The sequence below is a fragment of the Penaeus monodon genome, chromosome 5 (genome assembly GCF_015228065.2).
Source record: "Penaeus monodon isolate SGIC_2016 chromosome 5, NSTDA_Pmon_1, whole genome shotgun sequence".
Lineage (NCBI taxonomy): Eukaryota > Metazoa > Arthropoda > Malacostraca > Decapoda > Penaeidae > Penaeus > Penaeus monodon.
The window spans coordinates 40,419,937-40,431,267 of record NC_051390.1 but is presented as its reverse complement, the minus strand read 5'-3'; the positions used below and the strand labels follow the sequence as shown (position 1 = coordinate 40,431,267).

Below are 11,331 nucleotides of genomic sequence, written 5' to 3'. Positions count from 1 at the left end.
TTCTCTTATTTTTTCAAAATTTTTACTATAATACATTATTATATTCTATATCCCCATTATTTTATCTCGCTTCTTCCTTCTCTGTTTTGGGGTAATATTAAAATATATTTCTATTATTATATTTTTTATTTATCTATTTATATTATCTTATTTATTTTTTTTTTTTCTCTTATATTTTTTAAAAAAAAAAAAAAAAAAAAATTTTTTTTAAATTATTAATTATTTTTTTTTACCCCTATTTTCAAATTTTCCCTATTTTTATTTCTTTTTTTTCTTTAATCTATTTTATTTCTTTTTGTTTTTTTTAAAATTTTCTTTTTTTTTATTTTTTCCTTTTTTATTTTTCTTTTTTTCCTTTTATTTTTTTAAAATGTTTTTTTTTTTAAAATTTCTTTTTTTGTTTTTTTTTTTTATATTTTTTATTCAAATTATTATTCCCCCTTCCCCTTTGGTCTTTTCCCCTTATTGTATTTCATATTTTTTCTTTTTTTTTTATTCCCCCTTGTTTTCCCCCCCTCTCTTCTTTCTTATTTTTTTTTTAAAAATTTCTTTTTCCTTTTTTTTCTCCCCTTTTATTTTTTTGTTTTTAATTTTTTCTATTCTCTTTTCCTCTCCTCTCTCCCCCTATATCTCTATCTATTCCCCTTTCTCTCCTCTTTTTTTCTCTCTTTCCCCTTCTTCTTCCCTTTCTTATTTTTCTTTCTCTCTTCTTTTTTTCCCCTATTTTTTCCCCTTGTCCTTTTCTCTTTTTTCTTATTTTTCTTTATTTCCTCCCCTACCCTTTCATCTTCTTCTCTCTATTCTCTTAATTTCTTTTTTTCCCTTGTACCCTTTCCTCTACTCCCCTTTCTATATCTTCTTTCCCCTCTTCCTCTCCCCTCTCTTTTCTTCTCTCTCTCTTTTCTTTTTTCTGTTCTCCTCCCTCTTTGGGCTCTCTTCCCTCTTTTCCTCTTCTTTCTTCCTTTTCCCCCCAAATCTCTCTTTTTCTCTCCTTATCTCCCTCCCTTCTCTATCTCTCCCCCTATCTATCTCTTTTTATCTTTTTCCCCTCTTCTCTCTCTCTCTTTTCTCTCTTTTCTTCTCTCTCTTTTCTCCCCCCCCCCCCCCCCCCCCCCCCCCCTCCCCCCCCCACCCCCCCCCCCCCACCCCCCCCCCCCCCCCTTTTTTTCCCTTTGGGTTGTGTGTGTGTGTGTGTGTGTGTGGTCCTGCCCCCTTGTTTGTTTTTGTCTTCTTGGGGCCCCCTTTTTTTTTTGTTTTGTTTTTCCGTATGTTTTGTTTTCCCCCCCTTTCCCCCCCAGGGTTTCCCGGCCCCCTGCCCCCTTTTCCCCCTTTTCTAAGTCTCATCCCTTCCCCCCCCTTTTGGTTTTTGCCCCCCGGTTAAAATTTTTTTTAAAGTTTGGCCGTGTCCCCTTTTAAAGCCCCCAATCACTAACTAACCCCTTATATTTTCCTCCCCTTGGAAATCATTAAATACCCCTTTTGGGGCCAAGCCCCCCGAGTTTTAAGAAAATTCTGACAAACATCGTCCTTGTCTTTTTCCCCTGAGGCCCCTTATTTTTTTAAAATTAAATTTTTTTTAGAAAAAAGGAATAATAAAAAATCACCCCCTTTTTTAAAATTTCCCTCAACCCATATAGAAAAGATACTTTCAACCAAGCGCTGTGAAACACTTGCTGTAAACCAATATAACCTACACATAAACTTTTCGTTACAGACAGAGGGAGCAACATCTTTGTTTTTGTTTGTGATGTATACATTGCAAGAGGCAGACCTCCCCTTGAGCTGTCTGAGGATCCAGACTGGGAAATTGATACCCCTTCATACAGTCCCAGGTACCAGTATCTGATGTCAGTTTCTCTCAACCATCCCGCAAAAAGTTGAAATTTAATAATACACTTACTCTGGCTCTAATTAGATTTATGCAAAAATATTTTAATGCATTTGACAGTAAAAAGAAAGAAAAAAAATGAGGGGGGGGGTAACCCACCAGTAACGACAAGGGAAGTGTTAAGTAGGTGGAATGGATTAACTAATGGACTTAATTCCTGGCAGAGCAGCAAACCACGGGGATAGATAGTGTAAAACCACCCAAATTCTTTGTCCTTCCTTTTGGATCCGCCATTATATACCAGAACACACTATTTAGAAACCCAGGGTGCCATGCAGGAACAATGTTCCATTGCTCGAATCCAGCAAGTCTTTCATGTTGAACAGCACACTTCAGTTGGTCAGTCAGAAGTTCCAAAACAGCCGTGCAACAGGGTTCCTCGGAAGCCCAGCAGTGGATCAGACAGAATATCAAGTACAGCCTACATTACAACAGACAGTTCATCCAGCCTTTCCTGCACCTCGCAGAACAAGGCGTAGGCTAAGGCCCCCCGAGCTACAGAGTTAGTCAATGAAATACGCTTAATGCGTGAACAAACTTCAAAATCATTCCCATGCTTCAGGCAAAATATACGTTAAATCGAAATATTATCGAGAAGATTGTCTCAAATATGGAGAAAATTGCAAACAGTGTTGACAAACTCAATGAGGCAACAAACATGTTCGAACATTAGTATGTACTAAGGGGGAGCTCAGAGAAGAGCAAATAAAGCTTCTAAGAAAGTACAATAGTCATGCTCAATAAAATTATATTTTTCTTTTACTTATCTTTAAGTTCCATACTTGTGTGGCAGCAATTCTCTTTTTTTTCTATGGTTAAGTTTTTACCTATTTTTTATGTTACACTTTCGTTTTTGAGGAATATGGAATGATCAACTTCTTTGTAATCTCAACTTCTAATATTTACGGTAGCTTTAGATATTTCAATATTGCCATGCATTATTAATATTGCTCAATTTGTGGTTACAGGCAAGATTGATTGATTATTTAAAACTGTTTGCTGCGTCAACAGCTAAGGTCATCACCGGCGAATACCTTGTTAGACTTAATTATAAAATTTTCAAAACATTAAAAATCTCAAGTCTTATAAATAACACTACATATATTAAAAATCAAAACATAAATATTATACTCTAAATGTATAAAGTTATTGCATAAGCATTATGCATAATTAAATTTTATTAAAAATATTAGTCTATGTCACAATCCTAACCTCCAATACAGTTTTCAGTGTATATGGGGAAGACAAGTACATGCTTCTTTGGTCTGAGAATATTGCACTTCTTTCCACTACATGTGTGACCGTTAATGGCTCTTGGCATCCCTCACAAAGTGCTTCACTTTTAGCCATCATCGGCCCATGAGTCAGTCTTATGTGTCCGATTCTTAGTCTTGTTAATACAATTTCTACTTGTTGATTGGGATGGTTATTGGTCACCCAACATGTTTTCTTTTTTCAACTGTCTAATTCTTATTTCAGTTGCATCTAATTTCATGCAGCCTTTACGAGAAAGCTTTCAAGATCCTATTCTGTTTAATTTCAAGATCAATGATAAGAACTTTGTTTAGGATATAGGCTGACCTTTTATGTTGGCTTCTTTATTGAATTGCAATTGTGCCGAATACTTTTATATAGTTCAAGTAATATACTGTATAACATAATGAAAAGAAGCGTTTTACTGTAACTTTTAAAATATAAACTTTCTTTACTCCGAATTTGTCTTTCTGAATTACAGTTTTCTCTTAAAATATAATTTCCTGTAGTATCATGTATGAAATGTCATTGATATCTTCCACTTTTTGCTCAAAATATGCAAGTACTATACACTATGATCGCATGATTAATTGATACTCAATTTGTTTAGAGAGGTTAAACAAACAATCATTTCATATGCACTAATATTTTGGCAAACATTATTTATACACTCTACATTTGATATTTTATTCACAAAAGGGAACTATCAATTTACACTTACAAATTATGACATATATTGGAAATTATATTTACAAAATACTACTATCACTTTACATTTACAAATTATGTGCAATATCTTCCCTTTGTTGGCACCTGACATATTTCCCACAAGGTCTACGGGTACATTTTCTTCATCTAAGAAATTTTCATTTACCAATCCTCCATTCTCGAGAAGTTGACGGTCAAGTGCATTATCAGTAGTTATATTATATAGTAGACTGTTTCTATGTCTGAATCAGTGTATTTAAGTCATCTAAATCTTCCTTTTAAGAATCCAAATGCATTTTCTGCAGCAACTCTGGTTTTCGAATTAATTTAATTTTTCTTTTGCTGATGATGTTGTAAATTACCAACACTTTTGTATAGCACTAGTAAATGTGTTCAATGGAAAGGCTGGTATTGTTCAGATGGAAATTACTTATGTTCGTGTCCGTTAATATCTAACCAAAAATATGTTTTATGAAGCACTCCAGTATTATGTGCTCTGCCAGGAAATCGAGCATATACACAAGTAAACTTTAAATTTCCTTAATGAACATCTATTACAGTAACAGTGCTAAAAAAATTTGATGTAATCACTGTGTTGCAGAGATTGAGCTTTAATCCTGACATGGCATCTATTTACTGCTCCTACTATACCTCCAAAACCAGCAAACTTCTTAAACTCCTCTTCTACAGTGATCATCTCGTGGCCAAACTATGCATTTAGTGCGAATATCAACTAATGCATCTATAACTATTTGTACACATATATGAGCAGAACCTTCTGAGATTACCAATTTTTTAATTTCTCACAGTAAGTTCCTTGGCTACATAAGTACCAAAGAGGGAGTGGTACCATGTGGAAGATTTCGTCTTCGAGATTTCTCTCCCAAATCAAATTTTATTGAAAATATTAGTCTGTCACAGTTTTCCCCAAAAACATTTTCAGCATATATGGGGGAGACAAGTACATACTTCTTTGGAATGAGAATGTTGCACATCTTTCCACAAAGTGCTTCACTTTCAGCCATCATCGGTCCATGAGTCAATCATGTGTGCCCGATTAACATCCCTACTTGTCGGTTGGGATGGATGCTGGTCATCCAAGTGCCAAGGTCATCTCTAATCTCTCGCAGTTTGTTTCTAGAGCTATGGCTCCATTGTGCCCTCCATTTATCATGAAGACAACTTCTGATGCTGGGTTTCAAGTCGGTGTGTGGGAGAGGAAAACAAGCATCACAGGGCTGAATGGCACCTGCCTTAGCCTTTCAATCAGCTTGCTCATTTCCACCAATACCAACATGCACTGGCACCCAACACAGAGTTACATTTTAAAGTGCTGACACCAGTGCAAGCCAATCTTGAAACCCTCACCAATGGATGTGATGAGTTTAAGCTCTTGATTGCTGCGAAAGTCATAGTTTACAATAGAATGGTTCATAAGATCTCTAGTCATCTTGACTGCTGCAAGGATGGCATGTAACTCTGCAGCAAAGATGGAGGCTGCTGGAGAAAGACTCCCAAATGCAGTCTTCTCTCTGTTCGCTGCTTCAAAGCTCACACCATATCACAACAGATCTCAAACCATCTGTATATATTGCACCTGATCCTTGGTATTTAGATGTTGAAGAAATCTCTCTCTGCCTTCTGCTTCGGATTTTTCCCCTTTCTCAATTCCAACCAAATTCAGTTTGATGTGATTACTCCAAGGGGGGAATTAGGGAGTTCTAACAGCCAGAACCTTAGTGAGATTTAAATTAAAATCTTCCACAAGATTCATCCTTCTCCTACCATAGGATCACCTATTCTCAAGGGGGTTGAAAACCAATCTGGATGCAGGAGATTCCGGAATCCTTTGTAGTCTCGTGTAATAATATCAGGTTCATGTAGTCCCGGTGTAGTTAAAGAGGTGGTTCTCCACTCTCAGCATACAGGGACTCCACAGGTCAAGACCTGAAAGCCCCAGTACAGCTTCTAAGAGCTTCATTATAAATCGAGTCCAACGTCCAGTGAACAGTTGAAGTTACAGATGAATAAGCCTCACATCCATAATCAAGTTTACTATGAATAAGTGCTCAATAAAGCCGCAAAAGTGTTGTGTGGCCTGCACCTCAAGATAAATGTGTAAGAACCCGCAAAATACTAAGCCCTTTTGTAGTCTTCACCTTTAACTGTTTGATGTGAGGCACCCATGTAAGCCTTAAGTCAAAAACTAGACCCAAGTACTTTACCTCTTGAACAAAATGAAGTGGGTTTGCTCCTAAATAAAGGGAATGATGGAACTTTCCTCGTTTGTGGAAATGCATTGCCATGTCTTGCTTGAAGAAAATTTGAACCCATATGCTGCCCACTTTACAACCTCATTTATTGCAGTCTGCATGTGTCCTTGTTCATCCTCGCTCGATGTCATTTACAGCAATGGCAAACAGGATCACACTTAAGACACTCCCTTGTGAGACCAGCTGATCTTTCAGGTTAGAGAAACTTTCCCACCTGAACATTAAACTTGTCAGCAAGGAAGCTTTGTATGAAGGTAGGTAATGCTCCTAATTAAACAATGTCTGAAAATGGTGTGGGCTTTGCAGCAGTGAGCGAAGGGAGGACTGCATCTGGCGGTCTTTCTCTGGTGGCCTCGGTCTTCACGGCAGAATTGCATGCCGTCCTTGCAGCAGTTCAGATGACTAGAGATCTTATGAACCATTCTATTGTGATATATTGTGGCTCTCGTAGTGCCTTGCAAGCGGTCAAGAGCTTGAACTCATCACATCCTGTAGTGAGGGAGGTTCAAGATTGGCTTGCACTGATGTCAACACGTAAAAAAGATAACTCTGTGTTGGGTGCCAGCACATGTTGGTATCAGTGGGAATGAGCGAGCTGATCGGAAGGCCAAGGTGGCTGCCGCTGAGCCTTGTGATGCTCGTTTTCCTCTCCCACACACCAACCTGAGACCCAGCATCGGGAGTTGTCTTCGCGATAAATGGAATGAACAATAGAGGCATACCTCCAGAAACAAATTGCGAGAAATTAGAGATGACCCTGGCAGTTGGGTGACTAGCATCCATCCCAACCGAAAAGTGGACGTTAACAAGACTAAGAATCGGGCACACTAGACTGACTCATGGGCTGATGATGGCTAAAAGTCAAGCACTTTGTGAGGGATGCCAAGAGCCATTAACGATCGTGGGAAAGATGTGCAACATTCTCAGACCAAAGATGTATGTACTTGTCTCCCCCATATACACTGAAAAATGTATTGGGGGAGGATTGTGATATAGAGGGTCTTATTAGTTTCCTTAGGGAGACTAATATTTTCAATAAAATTTAATTATGCATAATGTTTATGCAATAATTTTATACACTTAGAGCATAATATTTATGCTTTGGTTTTTAATCTATTTATTGTTATTTTTAAGATATTTATTGGTAGATTTTTAAAGTTTTAAACATTTTAATATTTCTATTTAACAAGGTATTCGCTGCTAATGACCTTAGCTGTTGACGCGGCAGATAATTTTAAATAATCAAATCAAATCAATCTCAAACAATTTCATACAGCATCATGAGTATGCCATGCTTCCAAGTAGTATCGTAAGCCTTTTCAAGGTCAAAGAAAACTGCTAACATGTGATGTCCCTGTAAATATGAAAGTATCTCATATAATAAGTACCTAGTAGTGAAGACCATTGATTGTGTATCAACCCCGGACTTTTTTGAAGGTCCATCGGAAAATAGTTGTGTGTCAATGTGATCCTCGCGCATCACCCCACAGCAAGATGGTAACCTGATAGTTGAGGTTTCGTCACTAGATGAGAGTGACCGTCTGCATGCAGTATGCGACATTCATGGAACTCAAGTTTCATGTTCTCCTCATTCTTCTTCTTTTCCCGAGACCTGATGAAGTATTATGAAGAGAAACTGTTAGAGGAACTAAAGAATTTTAATGTAGTGGCAGTAAAATGTTTTAAAAAGAAAGTTGATGGTTTGGAACAGTCGACATCAGCTCTCCTAACTTTTGAAACATTAGTCCTTCCAGAATCAGTTAAGTTGGCATGGTACCACCTCAAGGTAAAGCCATATGTGCCCAACCCTATGTGCTTCCACTGCCAGGATTATGGGCATGGAGCCAACTCTTGCCATTTTAGGGAAAAATATCAACCAAGAGTACACAAAGTGTCATACAACAGGTCATCAAGGGAATGACAACTGTCCAGGCTTAATATGCTGTTACCACGCAGGAAGCTCATGAAGCTTCTTCAAAGCAATGTAAAAGGTATGAACTTGAAAAAGTGTTGGTAATAAGGTACAAGGAGAAAGTTTTCCAGAGGCAAAGCGACGTGCCCATGTGCTGTTTGCACAGCCAGGTAGGTCCGTTGCTTCGGTTCTAGCCCATCCTCCTTCCCAACCCACTGCCACTTCCTCTAAACCTCAGTCCCCAATTGCTGAAACTGCCTCTGGTGACTTGTTCCACCAGAAACGGAGTAAGAGTGAGAGGTCTATTGAGGGGACTCCTCCTCCCAAAGTAAGGTCTTTGGAGCCATCAGGCAAGGCTCCAGAGGCCTCAACGGTCACAGCTCCAGCTGCCACCACATGCACAGGGGCCTCTGCTGGTAGGCAGAATGCCCCTGACACAAAGGCTCAGGTACGCCCTTTGCCCAGGCAAAGGACTCCTGAGCCAGTTCAAAAGACTCATCTCAGAGTGGGGTCTTTGGAGCCGTCAGGCAAGGCTCCATGGGACTTAAAGGTGACAGCCCCAGCTGCTACCACATCCACAGGGGCCTCAAAATGCCCCTAAAGCAAAGGCTCAGGTCTGTCTTTTGCCCAGGCAAAAAACTGAACCTGTCCGAAGGAAGCTTGGGGAAACTATTTCCACAGGTAAAAAGCTCTTCAAATGATACTCCCAAGATCCTGGAAAGAGACAGCCTAAAGGTGTGGGGCAAACCTTGACCACAGGTGCTGCCAAACACTTTATGAAGAGGTAATCTGAAGAACTGAATTCCCTAATCCAATGGAACTGTCAGAGAATTCATGCAAAATGGGAAGAACTGCAACATCTGATAGCTTCATGTAACTCAGTTTGTGTATGCTTGCAAGAGATTATGACCAGGGAAAATCATCTGATTTCCCTGAGAGGATTCCAAGTTCAAGCCCATTATGGGACCTTTGATAATGGACCTCAATGGAGGAGTAGCAGTAATGGATGTCAGGATATTCTCTTCCAGGCCATCCACCTGCAGACAACTCTGCAGGTGAAGGCTGTGAGAATAGGCTTGACACGACCTTACACTGTTGCATCCATCTACCTACCTCCACATAATCTCAATATAGATGACTTGTAAGATCTACTTGGGTAGTTGCCACATCCATTTCTACTCTTGGGAGATTTCAGTGGTCGGCATCACCTCTGGGGAGACACTCGAGGAAGGGCCTTGGAGTCCTTGTTCTTAAGAGTAAACGCATTTTTACCGAACAATGACACTCCTACACATTTCGAAATTAAAACTGGGACATTCTCCAATATTGACACGTCAATTGGTTCACCTGATTCACAGTTGAATCATGGAACATGGAAGCGAACAATTTCCAATACTTTTGCAGGAGGTGAATGGTATTCCAGCCAATGGAATGCAGAGATGGCGACTTAAACATGCAGACTGGAATCTTTTTAGAACAAATGCAGTATTGCAAGGATCTGTGATTGATTTCCATTGTGTTCAAGATGCTGTTGATCACTTCACATTACGAATTCACCTTACATCAGAAGCATCCATTCCCCAAAGTAGCGGGCAGTACCATCGACCTCCAGTACCATGGTGGTATGATGAATGCCAAAAAGCTGTCAGAGCAAGAAAAGCTGCATTACGGCAGTTGAAGCGACGCCCCAGCAATGTAAACTTGATCCATTACAAAAGGATCCGAGCCAAGGCCAGGCGAGTGCTAAAGGAGACTAGACGGACATAGTGGAGATTTAACTCTGGGAACCCCTTAGCATAGGTATGGGACAAGGTGTGTAAGGTCGCTGGAAAGAGCACTTCCATGTCACCACCTGCCTTGAAGATAGATGGCATAATCCTCACAGACAAAAAGGTGTTTCAAATGAGCTAGCTAAATCCATAGCAGAGATCTCCTCTGGAGCATCTTACACTGCCCGATTCTCCACTCTTGGCGCTGAATAGGAATGACACCCAGTGTTGTTTTTCTCTAGGACTGCAGCAGAACTTACATACAACTTGCCATTATTGTGCAAGGGGATGGACTCTGCTTTGCAGTTCTGCCCCAGGAAGTGACAATATTCCATAACAAATATCTCACTTATCAGAGAGCTCCCAAAAGTTCCTGTTGGACCTATTCAATAGGATATAGAAAGGGCACAGTGCCATCCACATGGATGGAGGCTATAATCATTCCTGTTCCTATACCTGGCAAGAATGCTTCCACACTTGGAAATTACAGACCAGTTTCTTTCACCAGCTACATCTGCAAGTTGATGGAGAAAATGGTAAACTTCAGGCTCACGTGGTTGCTAGAAAAGGAAAATGTGCCGACACCATATCAATGTGGGTTTAGAAAATTGAGATTGACCACAGATGCATTTGTGAGGATGGAAACTGCTATACAGAATTCTTTCACACAGCGATGTCACATGTTACCAGTGCAAGGACACATGCAGGTTGCAGTAAATCGGGTTGCACAGTGGGCAACATATCATGGGTTCAAATTTTCCCCAAGCAAGACCATGGCTATACATTTCCACAAAAGAGGAAAGTTCCATTCTTCCCCCTATTTAGGAGCAAACCCAATGCAATTTGTCCAAGGTGAAATACTTGGGTCTGATTTTTGACTCGTGGCTTAGATAGGTGCCTCACATCAAAGACTTAAAAGTGAAAGCTACAAAAGGGCTTAGTATTTTGTGGGTTCTTTCACATCTTGGGGTGCAGACGGCACAATGCTTTTGCGGCTTTCCTGAGCACTTACTCGTAGTAAGTTTGACTATGAATGTGAGGTTTATTCATCTGCAACTCCCAGTGTTCTCTGGATGTTTGACTCGGTTCATAATGAAGCTCTCAGAATTTTTATAGGGGCTTTCAGGACTTCACCTGTGGAGTCCCTGTATGCTGAGAGTGAAAAACACCTCTTTCATTGCACTGGGATTACATGAACCTGATTTATTACACGAGACTACAAAGGAATCCGGGATCTCCTGCATCCAGTTTGGTTTTCAACCCACTTGAGGATAGCTGATCCTATGGTAAGAGAATGAGGAATATTTTGGAAGATCTTAATCTAATTCCCACTAAAGTTCTGGCTGTTAGAATTCCCCAATTCCCCCCTTGGACTAATCAAGTCGAACTGAATTTGGTCGGAATTGGGAAAGGGGAGAGATCTGAAGCAGAAGACAGAGAGATATTTCTTCAGCACATTTCTAAGTACCAAGGATCAGATGCAATATATACAGATGGCTCGAAATCTGAAAATGGTGTGGGCTTTGC

The 11,331-nt window shown here is 39.7% G+C and overlaps 1 pseudogene; it reads right to left on the bottom strand.

Moving 5' to 3' along the window:
* Positions 1-4,111: 4,111 nt before the first annotated feature.
* Positions 4,112-9,156, bottom strand: LOC119573550 (annotated as a pseudogene).
* Between the last annotated feature and the right edge of the window lie 2,175 nt (positions 9,157-11,331).